The sequence below is a fragment of the Gorilla gorilla genome, chromosome 12 (genome assembly GCF_029281585.2).
Source record: "Gorilla gorilla gorilla isolate KB3781 chromosome 12, NHGRI_mGorGor1-v2.1_pri, whole genome shotgun sequence".
Lineage (NCBI taxonomy): Eukaryota > Metazoa > Chordata > Mammalia > Primates > Hominidae > Gorilla > Gorilla gorilla.
In genome coordinates, this window is record NC_073236.2 from 89,187,675 (window position 1) to 89,205,456 (window position 17,782).

The 17,782-nt window shown below is 35.4% G+C and overlaps 1 protein-coding gene across 21 annotated transcripts in view; it reads left to right on the top strand.

Annotated features, from left to right (window-relative positions):
* Nucleotides 1-17,782, top strand: part of NRXN1 (neurexin 1) — a 1,113,820-nt gene that overhangs the window by 382,036 nt on the left and 714,002 nt on the right. The window lies entirely within an intron of this gene.

Consider the following 17,782-nt stretch of genomic DNA (forward strand, 5'->3'; position numbering starts at 1 on the left):
TATTCTGAGTGCCAGGTAACAAAGGTTACTATAATCCATCAATTCACTTGATAACAGAAACCATTGAAAAACAAAACAGGTTTATATTGTGTAGTTTTCTACTACTCAAAGTTAATTCCAAAGTGTTAGCTAAAATGAGTTGTCTATTATTTATTTTTATACTTTTTTATACTCAAATATTAACTATCAACATTTTAAGCTAGACAGTACTAAAGATCACTTTGTACTTCTTGACTGGCATTTTTGGTTTAAAAGTCAACAGTTAAGAACACAGGGAGGGAGTTTCAAAATAGGCTATGAGAGACTGATTTCTGTTTGTTGGTTTGTTTTAATAGCTTGTATTAGCAAGTATTTTATCACCCGAATTACAGTGAAGTACAAAGAGAAAAATCTAGATTTCATTGTCTGGCATTTGGAAAAGTACCTACTTTTCTGCTTGTTTAGGCATGCACGTAATGAGCTCACAGAGCATTTGTTTTTCTGACCTCTGGAATAAAAAAGCAAGCTGACATTAAAGACTGAGGTAAAATACTGAGGCTGCTGCCGATAGGTTTATTGGTGTGTTTGCTGTCGCATTAATTGTTTGGAAGCATTTTTATTCGATGTTTCAACTTCAGAGCAGCTTCTTATGAGGATTCGGGGGAAGAGAGCATAAAACCGGAAAGCGAGTCATCCTTCCAGAACTGTGTTGACATCTCCACAGAAACAATGTGCTGTGTTATCACACAATGTCAGGAGTCATATACCACTTGCTCTGACTGAAATCATGTTTTATCATGTATATAAAGGCAGTAACAAGCAAGAGGTCTGGCATCACAAAGCATGGGCCTCCTATTCAGGATCCTTCCCAGTATCAGAAGCATTTTCCTAACTACCTCACCAGAGGTTAAATAAGCATGGTGCCCTCAGTACATTATTATCAGAACAGACATTTCTTTGGCATCTGCAAACCCAGAGGACAGTCCACAACTGAGGCAGTTCAGATTCTTCACGGCTAAGAGCATTTTGAATTGGAATTGGTAAAATAGGGAGACAGAAACAGCTGGGGGATAAATATAAATGCAACCAGAGTCCACTGTATTTTAGTCTGGATGTAGACCACTTGTGGCTATTAGACAGTGAGAATGTAGATGACCACAGCTGCTTCGTTTTTCTTCATTTAGGGACAGAACAAGGGCAATTATAGCATCTATGATTCATTCACATTCCTCAAGCAAATCAGCCCCTAATCACTGAACTCTGTATCATGTCCCAGCAAGAGTGCTAGTTGGTCAACAAAATTCCCTTGCTCTAAGGAGTTGCCTTCTAGTGTAACAATTTTCAGACAATGATATATTAATCCATTTCACTCCGATTTCACTTAATCTTCTCACCAATCAAGTGATACAGTAGGTATTACTAGTTCCATTTTACATGGCTTCAGGGTCACAAAAATCATTGTCAGAAACAGACACCCACCCTCAAGCAAAGAGGGGGTAACACACAGTAAGAAGCAAAACCAACCAATCTCACTAAGCTAATGAACACATTTCTGCAAATGGAAAATGTAAGTTTGATTCTCTTCACCTTAAAATCTAGGGTTTCTCATTTGCACCTCCCCTAGTGAAGTTTTGGGAGCTACAGAGTTTTCTCCACAAGGAGAGGAAGCCACATTGTACTCTGGAAGCATTTCTATGACAATGTCTATAGATAACTGCCTAAAGAAATCTCAGAGAAAACAGCTCTGGCATATTCAGTAATTACTTGTGATTTCTTTGTGTGTGTGTGTGTGTGTGTGTGTGTGTGTGTGTGTGTGTGTGTGTGTGTGTGTGTGTATGTGTGTATATATGCTTGTACCTGATTGTGTATTCTTTTCCTTGAAAGAAGAACCTCCCAATTAATACATAATTCAAACTATCCAAAATTTGAATACAATTCTAACTATTGTTCATCAGTCCTATGGGTTCATAAAGTAAAAATAGAAACTCTCAGGCAGAGTGGATTTTAAATTAAGCTGAATTCGCTGCTGGGCACATCAGGGAAAGCCTAACCCAGCCCAGAGCTATTAGGATCTGAGGAAGGGGACGTTCAGATTGACTGACAAGGAAAAACCCAAAGGCCATGAATTTTAAGGATTTACATGGATATATGTTTATACAAGAGAAAACAGTCCCTGGGAATGTGATGTCAGCAACCAAAGGCAAAGATGGACCTACAAATAGAAGGGCCAAAAGTTCTATGAGGAAACTGGATTTGACAGTTTAAGCAAGTCCTTAGCTTCGCAGTTCAGCATGGTGGGTTAAAATGGGGTAGAAGTGATGACCGGCTGTTTACTGAACCCAAATCCATTTAGGGTTTTCCTGAAGCTTGCTGACCCATTAAATCCGTTGGTTGCACAGAGATAGGATACATAAATTACAGATCACAGAGATGCCTATCAGACCATAAACATCATCATATTTTTCTAGTATGTCTGGTTAATTTTTTGAAGCAGCGGCTCACGTGCCATCTTTTGAGGTCCTGACCACTTTCTGTCTTGTAGTCTCTCACACCCTCCAAATACAGGGTCATGCAGAAGACAAGCCTATGATAAATGATCTTTATCAGTGTGATAGTTAAAGTGAATTCCATTTGGTAGAGAAAGATGCTTGCAAATACACATTTTATATACTTTGCTTTAAATTTTGTCAGCCTGGCTAAAAATATAACTCAGAAATAGAACTACTAAGGGATTTTCCCTGACAAAAGCATGATGGAAAATACTTTCTCCTAATGATCTCATCTGTGGCTTCTCAGCATTTCCAACTGTTAAACATTGTTAAAAAATACAGTGTTATGTGAAAGAGAAGAGGGTCTCTGTGGGAGGTTTTGCCTTATGTCATTGTTGGCGATTGAGTCTCTGTAGATCCCAATATGGTTTGACAGTTCTTTGGCTTGATTGTAAAAAGGAGCTATTTATGTGGAATAATTCATGCATATAATGAAATGAGTCTAAATTAATTATTTAATATTATTAACTTTTTCTTGGTCATAAAAATATTCATTGTAGAAAATTGGGAAAGTACAGAAAGGTTTAAAGGAAATAAATACATGATATCATTTTGGTCTGTTTCCTTTATTTGTATGTGTGTATATATGTATATACACACATGTACAGTACAATTTATAGTATAATTTGTATGCCCTACATTTATTTTGCTTAGCTTAATGTAAGGAGTATTTTTCTTCTTCTGTCATTAGAATGTGAACAGATGATTTTTACTGACTACAAATTTTCCATCCTAATGTTGTGTCATAAATTGTTTGTTTTTGAATAGTGTAATATTTTAATTATTTACAAACTTTCCTGAATTTTAAGGCTGTAATGGACATCCTGGTATACAAATTTTTGTTCTTGTCCCTGACTTTCTTCCTAAGCTGTATTACTTGGAAGTGGAATCATGAGGACAAGAGTAAAGCTTTTCTTTGGGTCTTTATATGAGTTGCCAATTTATATTCCCCATAGTATGCGCTACTTTGCATTTCCACTAGTTAGGATACCAAGTGCTTGTGTGATTATACACAAGCAGTGTCGAATGTTGTAAGCTATTTCTATTTTGTTTTCCTGTGTATTTCTTTGGATGTCTTATAAAATAGTAACATTTTTCATAGATGTATTGATCACTGATTTTCAGTTCCATAGATGGTTTTCATGTTCTCTACCTGCTTTACTGTTGGAAGGTTAAGGGATTTTTCTGAATTGGTTTTAATAATGTTAAAGATTTTATGCCTTATATCTGTCTCCTGAGTACCTAAGCCAAGAAAATATGAGGCCCTCAAAAGTGGCTGTAAAATAATTTATATTTTCCCTGGGCCTACTATCTCTAAGTTTCCAATTTTTTTCTTCTTCAAGACACTCTCCAGAGAATGACCTAAACAACAAGTCTAAAAGTGAGATGTGTTTGAAAGATACAGTTTGTTCAGCAGGTAATTATTCAAGAGGATCTCCTATTGCACAGATACTCCACAGAAGAAACAATAAAACAGACCACCTAAATTGAAAAAAAAATTACCCTCTCAAACAATATAATGCTTGAGTTTTGAGTGGATCTTTTACATCTTCATTAGAAATATTCTCTGTAGGAAAATACTCTGTATTCACAGGCATATTCTGTCCTTCTTCCTCCCTGTCTCCTGTCCTGTTCCTCCCTGTCTCCTCAAGGGACTCAGATGCAATCAAGAGTTGTATAGTAATGGGCATAAAATATTGGAGGAGTTCAGAGGAAGGATAGTCCAAACAGAGAATCATGGTGGAACTTCAGCTGATTCTAGAAATATGTGCCTAGTGGAACAGCTCAGAGAGAAAAAAAAAAAAAAAAGATAGCATAAAAGTACAGAGGCAGGAAAAATTACACCGTTTGAGGAATCATAAAAAGGGGACTTTTCCATAGTTGAATAATTGAACCTAGTTCATGTCACTAGTGTGGAAAATAGATTTATGTGATTTAGCTCCTTTTTGTCCTCCCATAGAAAGATCTCAGATCTGTAGCCAAAGAGCTGGTTCTCCTCAGTTTCATCTTGCATATCACAGTGCATTTATAAAATCTGGAAAGCCATCCAAAGAATTTCAAACTTTCTGAATACAAAATGTCTTTTTCCACCAGACAAGAGTCACCCCAGTCACTAAACAAATTGACCAATTTCAGAGTATTTCCTGCTTCCACTTGTTACTGATGCAGCATCTGGCTGGAACAGAGTGCTGCTGGATGCAGAAAAGTTCAGGAAAGTTCTAAGGACTCCAGCTGGCTTCAGTGTGAGAAGAAAATCTGACACCAGAATAGTGGCCTTTTGTTTTGTACTGATTCTTTTCTATTAGGTTGGTGCAAAAGAAATGGCAAAAACTGCAATTACTTTTGCACCAACCTAATAGTATATTACCAGTCTCACAGTTTCTAGAGTTTGTCAAGATCTTCCTGGACTCAGCCTCTCTATATATCTTTGTGGATGCCTGGAATGTTCCCTGCCTTTTCTACCTGATTTAGGCCTTATTCTTCAAGTCCTAGAAACCAAACCATCCCTTTCTAGGGAAGCTCTTCCGGCATGCCAGTTGAGTATCTGTTCTCAAGGCACATTTCAGTTTCCTTCCTAGGTAGCAGCACTTTAAACGAATGTAATTGAATGATTTGTTTAATGTGTGATTTACTATCTGCTTTCTCTCCTTAGACTGGGAATCATGTAAAGAAAAGCTATTCTCAATCTTACATTCAGGCAATAGCATTCTTTGAGCTCTGTAATCAACCTGGATTTTTACTTTTAAGCACAGTAAAGTTTAAAAGGGTAGTAGATAATAATAACATAAAATTTCATTAATATTTTGAAAAGGCTTATTTGGTCTGATCTTAGTTCTTATGCTCATGTTAAAATTGTGAATTAAGTAATTATGAATAATTAATTCAACAGATATCTATTGAATGCTTAGTACATGACAGGCGCTCTCCCAGTCCCTGGGATGCAGTGGTAAACAATCACCATGACGACTACTGTAACAACAGAAGTCCCTGCCTTCATGGAGCTCACATTTTCATGGGAGATGTAGAAATAAATAAATACGTTATAGTTTATGTGATGATGAGTATTTATAGAAAGAAAGCTAAAGCCTGGTAAAGAGGTAGACAGATGCAGGTGCTATTAATTCCAGAGGTAGCATTGTTATTTTTATACATTCTTGTATTATTTATTTTTTCTTAGAAATGAAGATTTAGAAAAACTTTTAATGTAGCTTATAGAAAAGCACTGATTTTCTGGGATGTGTCTTTGGATATCTATTTTGAATCACATTTTGAATATATGTGAATTTTACATGATTTTCAACATCAAAATAAGTCAATCAAGCAATCATGAACTTTTCTGCATCCAGTCGCACTCTGTTCCAGCCAGATGCTGCATCAGTAACAAGTAAAAGCAGGAAATACTCTGAAATTGGTCAATTTGTTTAGTGACTGGGGTGACTCTTGTCTGGTGGAAAAAGACATTTTGTATTCAGAAAGTTTGAAATTCTTTGGATGGCTTTCCAGATTTTATAAATGCACTGTGATATGCAAGATCAAACTGAAGAGAAGCGGAACATCAAAATGAAGAAATTTATGTAGCCATGCTTTTGAAAAAGAAATATGTATATAAAAGCCGTGCATTTGAAAAAGAAATATAAATATATTTTTTATTTATATATCCTTATATATATAAATATAAATATCCTACCTGAATGTTTATATTCATATATATTATATATATATTTCTTTTATATACATATGTAAAATTTATATATAAATATTTGTATATATACACCTTTAGATATTCCCTGGCATGTTGAAATGGCTGAATTTGCAAAATTTTTATTTACTGAGTTATTGGTGGGTAATAGTGAATAATTTTCTGTTAACCTGGAGGATAAACTAAATAAAGAGATCAAACCTGGGGGAAAAAAATTCTTCTAGTGAACTGGTAATAGAGAATTTTATTTCATTCCGTAGCCGTCCATCAGGATGTATTATTCTTTAGTTTCTGACTGTAGGTCATAGAGATGAATCCTCCAGGGGTTGCTTATTTGTTCCCAGTTAATTTTTGTATTTATTTCTTTTGCTTTTGATAGTCTTCTCTAAAATTTGTAGGAATCATTTATTGTCATAAATATAATTTGAAAGTAGTATAGCTTGATGGCTATTAATATGAATATATCTGGTGAAAACAAGCTATCTTTTTCAGATCAGAAAAAATAATATAAAGAATAAATATTTTTCTTTCTGATTCAATTACCTAACATAATCAGGGTAGAATTCTGGAGTGGGAAGGCAAAAGTTATTGACTAGATTTTCTCTCAAATAATTACATATATCAAGTTAATATAGATGTTTAAATCATTAAGATTTTTTTTCCACCTGAAGATCCTAGGAATATAAAAATCTTACCTGAACTCTAAAAAATACTGGTTTTATGTAAGATTTACATAAAGAAAATAATAACACTTCAGGGAAGGGTACAAAGCACGACCAAAATAAGTAAAAAGCAAACAAACAAAAAAAACCCAACAACTTTGTGCCTCTGAATAGGATGATTCAAACTTTAAATTATAGATTGAGGGCAATTCAATTCACAGTCTCAATTTGGGGAGGAGGTTAGGGACTTGACAAACTATAAAATTGATATGCAAGCTAAATGTTTATAAAAGCCTAAATTTTTTGAGAAAAGTAACAGTTTAGGGAAGTTACCAGCATGATACCAAAAGGTACTATGAAACAACTATAATTAAAACAGTCTAGTTCTGGCACAGAAACAGACAAGGGATGTTTAGAGAAAATGGAGTCTAGAAATTGATGTAGGTACATACAGAGTTTTTTATCTGTTATATATGATATTTAATAATTACATAAAGGATACAATACTTAATAGTATTGGAAGAACTGATTATATATGTGGAAAAGTAAAATTAGATTCCAATATCATACCATTCATATGGATAAACACTAAATGCATTACAATATTATAGAAATACTAGAAGAAAAGAGAGAAAAACGTCTTTATAAATTTTGGAGTCAGGAATGTTTTCTTAAGTAGAAATAAAAGCAGCTTGCCATGAAGTAAAAAGTCTGATGGAACTGATTTATAAGTTTAAAGAACAAACACATAAAAATTGTATACAGAAGAGAATGATATCTGTGGCCAGGCTCCATGCTAATAATTTTGTAAGTGTCAACTCATTAACCTCTGAGTAAACATTACTTTTTTTATATTTTATGGAGGAGAAAATAAAGGATTGCAATGTTTAAATAGCCTGCCTACGCAAACAGCGCTAATAAGTAATGAAGTGGCAGTTTGTCTCCTGTGATTCTGGAGTCAAGGCTCTTAAACACAAGAAAAGGAACAAAATCAAGATAAAAATATATTTAGGCACTGTATGCATTTGTAGTTAAATTTATTCTGTAAAGAAAAATTGGCATTTACATAGGATATACTTTAAAGAATATCTTGAACTTTTGTTTCTCGTATATTCAATATAGTATTTTTAAACAATCTGAGGCCTCTTTATAATATTTTAAGATTATGTTTACTGCAATTTATTGGAATATATCTCACAGTTAAATAGAATATAACTTAGTTTCCTTGAGTGAACCAATATCCTCTTTGACAGGTAGTGTAAAACAAACCGTTTTTAGAAGAAGGCTTTTCCTCCACACATGTCGGTCTATTTGATAAGTAGGAAGAATAAAAATGTCTAGTAATAGACCATTCCCATCCCTATTTCCTCCTGTATACTAAACCTGAATAGTGCTTTCCAAATGCTTAACTCTCCATATTTTTACATTGACACTATTACCTTCAATTTTGGTAGATTGCATTCTTCAAAACAGTAATACCAATAACAGACAAAGATGACATGCAATTGTCCCTAAATCCATGCCAATCAATAATTCACCATTCACTTTAAGATGGATATTCTAATAAAAATATAAGGAATTCCTTTTTCTTTTTTCAAGGCCTTTTACAAGATGGCCTGAAACAAACTTATTAACTTCATTTGCCATTATTCTTCATGATGTCACCTTAGATCGAGTCAAATTTCATTAATTTTATTTCTCACCTCAAAACCTTCACTCATTTTTATATCATACTCTGGAGGATCTTTTCCTCAAATCTCCTAAATTTTAAATGTGTCCTCTTTCAAGATGTTATCTAAGATTTGCCTTGTAATGAAATGTATCTCAATACTTTAGAATTTTTTTTCTTCTTTTTAAGTTCCATAGCCTTTTATATGTCTTGTATCCCCCTTTGCATTGTAAATATCTTGTAAACTGGATCCCTGTCTAATTCAGCTTTGTCTTCTTCAAAGCAATTAGCATGGTGCCTCATGCATAGTAGGTCTTTAATATATGTTTCTTTGATTAGTGAATTGATTAATTTTTCAGGGCTTCCATGACTTATTTTGCAAGCAATACATTATAAAATGGTCCTTACAATTTTCAAGTGAAATACAAAATTAAAAATGTATTTTATCCCTTGACACTTTATTCTGTCCATTATATATCTATATACATATGTTGATTCAGGGAAATCTCTAAGATTTCATACATGTGCATATGTGTAAGAGAATATGTTTGTTCAGAGAGCAGAATGGACAGCATCAAGAAGGGTAAAGGCAGATGCAAGAACTCAGTGGATGTCAGGGAGTTCTCTACAGGAAACACCTGCAGCAGCATCCAAAAGTGCTCTGAAGGCTTGGAGTGGCTATTCTGCTGAATAACTGAATATTCACAGAGCCAAGATTTATGACCTTGAGCACAGCAGATCTTTTCTGCTGAATGTGATGTTATTCCAAGAGAAGTTAAATTATTCTTCCCAGTCGCCAAGAATACCTCAAAACTGCTTTGCCCTAAGAGATGCCTCAAATTTGCTAAGGCTGCCCACAGCACCAAGAGGCCACAGAATGCAGTGGAATTGCTGGGAAGAATAAAACTTTCCATTTTGTATAGAATTCTGATGTCTCTGGGTTGTATGCCAAATATAAAAAGAACTCTGACCTGAAGTAGGAAAGGCTGAAGGGCTTCTTCTATGCCTTCCTTGAGTCTGAGCTAGATGGAGAATGTTTCACTGAAGAGAATCCGATGTATTGTCAGAGCCAGGGACATTCAATCTTGACCCACCTGCCCACTCTTCCATTTTCTCTCATTCCAGCTTCCAAAGAGCCTGCTTTTTAATTAGTCCAACATGCAGCAGCAAATGAGGGAAATAGGGAAGAAATTATTTGTCATCAAATTGAAATACATGTAAAGAAAACACAAGCAAAAATGTATTAAAGCCTTTTATGAGGAGGCTTTTAGTCAACATTTGGCTTGGTTAAAACCTTGAGCCAAATGTTTATTAAGGCACAGCAGTAAAGGAAGCAAAAACCATTTTTTGTACCTTTTCTATTAGAAGAAGGAAAAGCAGCTTAGACGTTTAAAATTTCAGCCTGCAGTTTGCAAATGTGTCAACTTGTTAAAGAAAGATGAGCCTATCCAGGAAAAGCTACTGATGGATGGAGTGTCTACTTTTCTCATAAACTGTTTCAGGACTAGCTCTTGTTCTTTATTTCTTTATTTCTTTATCTACTTATTTTATCCCAAGACTTTCTTCCATGACCTTCTCTTTAGAATATAATATCGACAGTTGCCTTCTTTGAATGGTTACATAAGGTTTCACCAGAAATACTTAAAGCATATATATTTGTGCAATGAGTTTTAGAGATAGGCTACAATCGTAAATTTAGAAAAAATTGAAAACAACTGAATTTAGCTAATTAGGGATTTCTCTGTATCTGGGCAAATGTGATTGTCTAAGTCAGTCGCAAGATACAATCCTATATTACTGTCAGATGATATTTCCTTTGCAAAGGCAGTATGTAATATCGGCATAGTTATTTATTCTTCTGGGATTGCATATTCATTTGTGTGGTTTTACATAAATATTGGCCCTTACAAAGAAAGCTTGAGAGTTAAAATCAGATGCTTACAAAGGTCAGTCTGATAATGTAACATCTAAGCATATATTAATTGGGAAAGGGGAGGAGGAAATGCATTTAAGTGTTTCTCCTTTATAAGAGAAAATATGCCAGTTTCCTGATAAGTTACATAAGCAGTATGCAAATTTAAGGCAATATTATACATAGATCATATCTAAAGTATAATTTTAGTTTGAAGAACCATAAGGTTTTGTGATATTATTACACGAAGTTGATACAGTTATAGAGCCACAGATATTACACATTGAATGCCTAGGTCATATCTCTCTAAACTCTGCGTTTTTACCATTTCCACATATTAGAATCACCTGAGAAGCTTCTAAAAATCCCAGTGCCCAAGTCTTATGGTGATAATTAAAAGAGAACATTGAGGTGGGGTCTGGGGCCAAGGCATTGCTATTTTTTAATGCTCTTTAGTTGATATTGCTTTGATGTTAATTTGACAACTCTTATGAATACTAGACATTTTCTCACATCACCTTAGCCTGAGATGCCTGGTAATTGTTAGCATTTGCTAATAATTAACTTCTCGTCAAGATTGTGATGTGTATTTAATGTAATTTTTATTACAAAATGATATAGAGTCTATTCCTATTGTGGGAATTCTATCAAAATAAAATCCATTATCTGTTTTTAAGTAGGAATATTCGAACATTTGAGTCAAAGAATTTTATAATAATACATATAAAAAGAAACTGCAAAAAGCAAAATTTGATGTTGAGAGGCTAACATAATTAGTGCAAATATGGTGAGGTAGTTGGGATGATTACTTCACTTTGATATTGTAACCGAGAAAAATAATAATAATATTGTTTGATGATATGAAAGCTATGAAGGTATAATTTTATGTATTTTCTCAAGGAGTTATAAAATTAGGTGTCTAGGACAGGGATCAAATTAGGATGGAATGTCATGATGAAAAAATAGACTGTCATGTATTTTACAGAATGAATATTTCCATCCTGAAACTGTAAAGATGTCCATTTAAATCTATCCAAAATGGCATTAAAAATGCAGAAAAGTGTCTGGGCATGGTGGCTTACACCTATAATCTTAGCACTTTGGGAGGCTGAGGCAGGCAGATCACTTGAGGTCAGGCATTCGAGACCAGCCTGGCCAACGTGGTAAGACCCTGTCTCTACTGAAAATACAAAAACTAGCTGGGCCTAGTGGTGGGAGTCTGTAATCCTAGCTACTTGGGAGCCTGAGGCAGGAGAATCGCTTGAACCCAGGAGGCGGAGATTGCAATGAGCTGAGATCATGCCACTGCACTCCAGCCTGGGTGACAGAGCAAGAATCTGTCTCAAAAAAAAAAAAAAAAAAAAGACAGAAAGAAAAAAATAATAAATGCATAAAAGTGTGATAGAAAGAACGCAGGATATAGGGTCATAAAGCCAAATTCTAGTCCAACACATTCATAAGCTGAGTGGTCTCTGCCAAGTCTATTAACTTCTCTGGACCTTCGTTTTTTTAATGTATAAAATGGAAAGGTTGAATAACGTTTGTGTTTTCCAAAGTTTGGATGGTGAACCATTGGTGGATTATGAAATCAATTTAGAAGAATTTCTATTCCTATCAAAAGTAGAAGAGTGTATTGAGGGTAGAAAGCTGAGGTATTGTATATGTGTCCTGGGTAACTGGGAAGAAATTTTTCAAAGCCCTTGAATAGAAGACCTCTTTAACTTGTATAGTTTTGTGAATTGTTGGTAGGGAAGGCATATCATATGGTTAATGGAAGAGGAGGCAACTTATTTCAAGCATGGGCTATAAAATATATCAAATATTTTTGCCATATACTGTCAAGGAAACTGATCTTTAAAAGGAGAAATAATATGGTATTTTAATATGGTATTTGGTTTACCCACAAGTAGAAAAGAAAACAACAACAAAAAAAGCAATTGGAGCCTGTGAATGTGGAATGCATCCTATCCGTGAGACGAGAGAACGCTCACTCTGAGAAGTGAATGGATGTATTGTGAATTATAACTACATATTCAAGAGGTGGTGTTATTCAGTTTGGCCAGAATGTTCTCTAACCAATGAAATTGCTTCCAAACTAAATAGTGAGAATGTGCTCTGCTTTTTGATTGCTTCTCTTATAACGTGTCTATTTTATTGTGTATTTTGTGCTATTTGTTGGGATATGAATTCTTTCCATGGAGAATAAGGTGAGAGAAGGCCCATTACTTTAACAAAAATTAAAAGCAAAAACTGCAAAACATTGAGTTTTAAGATAAACTGGTCATTGGAACTAACTAGAAACTAAAAAAATAATAATATGTTAGCAAGAGATCCACCCCAATATTGTTAAAGCGGAAGTGGGTAGGGTGCCTGGAAATATACTCTTGTAGAAAGTTTTCCAGGTGATTCTGATGATCATCTCTGTTTTGAGTCAACTGATCTAGAGACCCAGCTTTTCATCCCAACTTCGCCTGTGCACCAACAAAAGTCTCGTAAATGTTATGGATCTCCCTCTTCCAACTATAAAGTTTATAATTCTGTGTTTAGCTTAGATCTCTGATAAAGATGCACAGTTTAAATAAAGCTTGTCACAATTCAGCTGAAATTCATTATTTACCTTGGATCCTAAGATCTAAATTTATGTCAAAGGTAAAACTAAAAAAGAGATGGTAATAATTTCATCATCCTAGGAAAAATTTTTTTTAAATACTAGATCTAAATACTAACTTGTGGACCATACCAGGTGTTAATGAATGATTAGGCTGTCCCCTCACAGCCCTTCTCTGGCATGTCCCTGCTTTGTAATCTTGTCCCCTCCTCCCTATTCCAACCACAAAGACTGATCTGGGAATTGGCTTCTAACACAAGTAGAGCTATCCAAGTTTTCTGATTTGGGGAATTCAGAACCTGAAAAGAATTACCTCAAGTTCGCTGGAGCTCAATTATATGAGTGGTGCAAACCTAGAGGAGACCAGGAACTGTGAGTTCAAGAGTTTGGGTTTACCCAGAGTATCTTCCTCTCCAAGAATTCGTGGTTTAGCAATTCCTTCTATTCTATGAGTTACCTCAAGTCTTTCTCATAAATTCTGTGTGTTTGCACTTAATCTGTAACTCTATTGAACTTGGGACGGGAATAAAACCCTAAGGAATCTGTCTTATTTAATGAAATAACTTATCTCCTATGCATCTGGAATGATGCTGGTTTTATACTACCCTTCAGATAATTGAGAAAACAGTACTCAAACCAGATAGGGAATCTGGGATGAAAAATACTGAGCTAGAGAATGTTGATTAATGATGTTTTCAATACAGGTATGATAGATGGGGTAATGGGAAGTTATGGAAGACCCAGTATGTAATTAATAATAACAGTTTCATAATTTATATTAAAGATCTTAATTTTTTTAAAATCTGAAAATGCAGCATAACAGAATATCTATGTTCATTATATTGAAGTAAAGTCAGACTCAGCTACATTTACTGCTCTTGGACATATAGCACCAACCATAAAGTGAGGAATTGAACCTAGGGCTCCTAATTTCAAATTATGGGCTCTATCCATGGAGCCCATAGGGAAACACTAGTCAGTATTGATTGATCCTTCTATACTTTTATTGGATAAATATGTATAATCTCAAATTAAGACTTACAGTATATAATATTAGCTTTCTTTTAAAATATTTTATTTTCTATGCATATATTTGCAATTATATGAAGAAGTACTTTAAATTTGGGGACAAGTAGTCAAACACAATCTGTAACACTAGCAAATCCATTGAAGGTATTGTTTTCTGGGTTGTGGAAAAAAGGTGATTAGGAATAGGAAATTTACATCTAGTAGGTTGTGAATACGAGGCCTTTCCGTATTCCTTTGTCTTTCTGAATTTGTAAGTCCTCGCAGAATAATAGGAGAGCTAGCTCTAGAAGCACAAAGAGGTAGGGGTTGCTATGGGAAGTTCCTTTTAAAAGCAGCAGCCATCAGAAATCTTTAAAGACATTTTAACTCTAGCTTGTTGCCTGAGTTTGACAGCAGGAGAGCAATTGAGTTTGGCACAGAATTGGGCTTCAATAAATGTTTATTGAATGAATCAGTGAAACAGTGGCTCAATAAATCAAGAATGTTATAGAACCATAGGGTTTTAGAATGGAAAGAAACATTGAAGATCACTTAGTCTGACTGTGTCACTTTGCCAGGAGGGAAAATGAGGCCCAGTGAGGCTAAGTAGGGTGGTAAGGGGCAGAGCTGAAAAGTGTCCAAGAAGAAACCAGTGTTTCACTCTCATAATTCTTAGCCTGATGCGTTTCCCTGAGCAAATAAAAAATAAATAAATAGCAAATATTTTATAAAATTATTTTGTAAGTTACTCAGGCACAAACTTGTTTAAAAGAATAAACCATCAATAGAAACATGTATTTTTTTTCTATTTACAATACTTCAATCTCGTTCTTATGTCATGAACCTTAATTAACCAAGTGCTCCTAGAATGAGGGTGTTGGGCATCGTGATATTCTGGGTAATAAAACATTTGGTAAAAAGCTGATTTTTTAAAATTGCTGAGTAGTGATTTTAAATGTAGTGGTTACTTTAATAATAATGATCATAATATCTAACATTAATTCATTGTCCACCATATGTTGAATGGAAATTTTTCTCATAGAATTGTTGATTAGAACCTTCTGAAAGAAAATAATTTAAGTAGCCTTCATTGTAAATGCAACCTCCCTAAACTGGCCAGTTAACCTTCCTCAGCATTTACTACAGGACCGAAAGACTGACCCTTCAACTACTTCTAACTCCCCACTTCCCACCTCCCTTATCTACCTAAGCAGTGAGGGATAGGTAAGCACAGAGTCTTTAAGGCATAGGCTCTGTAAAACATATTGTTAATGAAGAGGTTAGCTTTTTTTACCAAACGTAATTGAGGGAAGAAACTATAGAATCACATGTAGAGCCTGTGTATGCTGGGAAAGAAATGAAAGCTGGTGTTCTGCGTTCCCAATGCATGACTTTGTATGCATCAAACTTGCTGGCCTGCCCTATGCCTTTCTGAGGAGGGAAGAAGAGGACTGGCAGGGTAGAAAGAGGGGACAAGAAGAATTTAATCTGGCTCGGCACGGTGGCTCACGCCTGTAATCCCAGCACATTGGGAGGCCGAGGCAGGCAGATCACAAGGTCAGGAGCTCAGGAGATCGAGACCACCCTGGCTAACATGGTGAAACCCCATCTCTACTAAAAATACAGGAAAAAAAAAAATAGCTAGGCATGGTGGTGGGCACCTGTAATCCCAGCTACTTGGGAGGCTGAGGCAGGAGAATGGTGTGAACCCAGGAGGTGGAGGTTGCAGTGAGCTGAGATCATGCCACTGCACTCCAGCCTGGGTGACAGAGCGAGACTCCATCAAAAAAAAAAGAAGAAGAATTTAATCTGTACCATCAACATTTGGTGCAGCCAGAATGCCCACAGGCCTCAGTAAAGGAGATATCCCTTTGAGTCTTTGGCTTGAGTCACCTAGCCGGTATTACTCACAAGAAGGCCACTAGCTGGGCCAGGGGATTAGAGCAGCCAGATGCTATGGGGTGTTGTGTGAAGGTTAGAGCTGGGAGATGAGCTGGGGGATGAGACAGATGAATTTCTCTCATGTTGTTGACTGCTGTTGGGAAATCACACGGAGCACTCATGAGTCTACTGCATGAAGGGCAGCAGAGGTCAGTAAGGGTGAACCAGAGAAGCAGGTACAGCCCACAGAAAGAGGACTATATGAATAACCACTGCTCTTTTCTCTTCCCCTCATCAGCTCCTTCCCAATAAACTGGAAGGGCCAGGTCTTGAGGGGGCGGTGATGGTAAGACACCTAGAGACATACTACATCTTCCTCCTCCACTTCAACTAAAAATGATGACATGATTAACTTATAAATTAGCCCAAAGTTTTAAAAACCAAAAGTGACCACAAATTCAGTGATTCTGCCCAAGATATTAAGAGATGGGGAAAAGAAGTAACTTAATGGTTAAAAGCAGTAGATGAAGAAATGTAACATATATACATAAATATTCTGTTTATATTCCACAAATATATCCCATGGATTGACAGACTTTAAAAAGCTTATTATGCATATATTGTTTAATCCTTACAACTACCCTATAAAATAGATCCTAGTATTATTGTCTTCATTTACTGACAAGAAAACTAAGACTTTAAGGTGATTATTTACCCAACTGCTCATGTGAGTGGGATTTGAACCCAGATATGTATAATTTCATAGCCCATACTCCTATATTCTATAACTTCATAAATGTTGGACTCACTGCTGTCACTTCCATGCCTATGCAGAGTTTATTTTCCACACAACAGACAGAGTTGTATTTTTGAGATGTAAATCGAACCATGTCATTCCCCTGACTATAAAACTCTAGTAGCTTCCCATTGTGCATGGAATAAAATAAAAGAGTTTGCCCAAAATTTAGAAGGACTTACATGACATAGCCCCATCCCACAGCTCTGATTTCATTGTATTCCCACATTGCCCCAGTGTCACTGTGCTCAATGCTCACTGGATTTTTTTCTATTCCTTCTATTCTTTGTCCAGATCTTCCCACAAGTGGTTCCTCAGCATTAAGATCTCAATTTAATTGTCATTGTCTCATAAAGCTTTCCCAATCATCTAAATCAACTTCCCTGCTCAGTTATTGCACACCCTCATTGCACTCTTTTGTTTGCTCAGTTTCACATATAACTCACTTATACTTGACTCACTTATGGTTATCTCTCCATCACTGGTTTGATGAGAGTGGAGACCCTGAGAGCCTTATTTACTGTTGTATTTCTAATATCTAGAATGGGGATTTGCATGTGTTACCTTTGGATTTTATGCTCTTTCTGTGTTGAAATCAAAGATATGCCATAGGTTTTCAGTGTTCCTTCTCTTGTGCTCCTACTGTGAAGAATGATATGCAACAATTCAAGTGTTCCTATTTTATACTGATTTTAGTGTATACTGACCTACTTCTTTGCATTATTTTAATAACAAAGTAGCTTTCGATCTGAAAAAAAAAACAAAAACAAAATAAACCAAAAAACCTTGGTCAAGCCTTCTATGAAGCACACGAATGGATGGAGTTACAAAAGTACATTTCTTCCCATCCAGCATGATTTCTCATTACACTTATCACATATTTATTACCCTCTCCTCTACTTAATGTGCTGGGGATATCAAGATAATTTTAGTTTTTTTTTCTTTCTTTTAAAAAACTGTCATTCTTTTTTAAAACATAGGAGACTTTGAGTTAGCAGTATATATTTCTTGCATTTCT